Source organism: Elephantulus edwardii, unplaced genomic scaffold (assembly GCF_000299155.1).
Source record: "Elephantulus edwardii isolate Elephantulus edwardi_28Jun2011 unplaced genomic scaffold, EleEdw1.0 scaffold00070, whole genome shotgun sequence".
In the NCBI taxonomy this organism is placed as follows: domain Eukaryota; kingdom Metazoa; phylum Chordata; class Mammalia; order Macroscelidea; family Macroscelididae; genus Elephantulus; species Elephantulus edwardii.
The window spans coordinates 376939-378700 of record NW_006399820.1 but is presented as its reverse complement, the minus strand read 5'-3'; the positions used below and the strand labels follow the sequence as shown (position 1 = coordinate 378700).

General features: G+C 43.0%; 1 pseudogene; it reads left to right on the top strand.

Moving 5' to 3' along the window:
* LOC102845841 overlaps positions 1-1762 on the top strand; it is a 25167-nt pseudogene that overhangs the window by 15657 nt on the left and 7748 nt on the right.

Below are 1762 nucleotides of genomic sequence, written 5' to 3'. Positions count from 1 at the left end.
GTGTCAGAGGCGGTGCGGTTGGCGCAGGATAGAGCAGGGTTTAGGGCTGTTGTGCATAGGGTCGCTATGAGTCGGAAACGACTCGACGGCACATAATAACAACAACAAGTTATACCAATAAGTTTAAAAAAGTATGCTGTTGTTTTAGTTGTTAGGTGCGGTGAGTATGATTCATAGTGACCCTATGAACAGCTAGCATGAAACTTGCTGTATCCTGTGCCATCCTCATCATCTCTGAAATACTAGCCCATTGCTGAAGTCATATTGTCAATCCATCTCATTGGATTGGATCTCTTCCTCTCCTACGCTGATTCTCCATCTTTCCAGGCACGATGTCCCTTTCCAAGTAGTAGCCTCACCTAGCTTCATGTCCAGAGAATGAAACACAAAGCTTCATCATCTTTGCCTCCAAGAAGCACTCTGGCTACACCCTTTCCAGGATATATCTGTTTGTACTTTTGGCATTTCCTGGATAATCAATACTCTTCTCTAGCACCACAACTCAAATGCATCAATTTTTCTTCTGTGATCCTTATTCTTTGCCAAGGTCCCTGATAGTGGTTGAGAAGACTATGGCCTGAATCAGGTATACCTTAGTCTTCAAATTGACATCATTGCTCTTCAGTATTTTGGAGAGGCCCCTAACAGCTGACTTGCCTAGGGTATTATGTCTCCTGATTTCCTGACTTCTGATACTAAGGGTGTTGATTGTTGGCCCAAGGTAAGATGAAATCATTGACAGCTTCAATCTTTTCTCCATCTATCATAATGTTGACTGTTGGTTCTGTTATATTTAAGTTATTATCATTATTAATACATTGAAAGCTAACAAAAATATTTGCATAAGTAAAGCAAAATACAAAATGGAAAATATGCACATAGATTTGTAAAGATTAAAAGTTAATGTAGGAAATCAAACCAAATCTACTGCCATCAAGTTGATATCCCACTGTATTTCCAAAGCTGTAAATCTTTACAGAGGGAGACTGTCTGTCTTTCCCCTACTAAAATGCTGTGGATTAGAACAGCAATCCTCTCAGCCTGACACATTATGCTCTAGGAGAGCAGAGTTCTTTTCATGTAGAAAAGTCAGTATAATTGTTCATCATCTTGTTCTAAATATTTCCTATCTGGATGAATACACTTTTCTCTGAAAATGCAAGGATGATGCCTATTAAAACTCCAGCCTGAAAAAACAAACTCCATCCTGTTTGAAATCTATGATCAGCTAGAGGCCTCCCTCTACTGGGCAAATCTGGATTAGCACTGAAACATACTCCATATATAATTCCTTCTCTCTCAGTTCCCGGTCAATTTTCCTTTTTTTTTTTTCCACACCCCACACTCTCAGGAGTTCTGCACCCTGACATTAGTGTCATGTCCATATGTTATCATGTCCACTTGTCCACATTTCCATTACTGTTATGTCCATTTGTGTTAATGAAGTGTCTGTTTATTGTCTCTAGAAAGGCTCCCTTTCGCTTCACATTTCATCTTGAACTCTCCCTCTTAGAAACGCTCTCTGTACCCATCCTAAAGCTGTGCTGAGAAATTGACTGGTGGAGACACAGAACAAAAGATTATTGTGGGATAAGAAAAGAGCTACTCAGGGCCGGGGCCTCGGGCCGGGACCCATTCTGGGGACAGCTGGCCTCGGGGAGTGGCTAGGAGAGGGTGAAGGAGACGACTGCCCGGGAAGGGGCGGAGGCCGCAGAGGGGTCGCGGATCGCGCGGGTGCGGGCTGCGTGGGACCGGCGCGCCC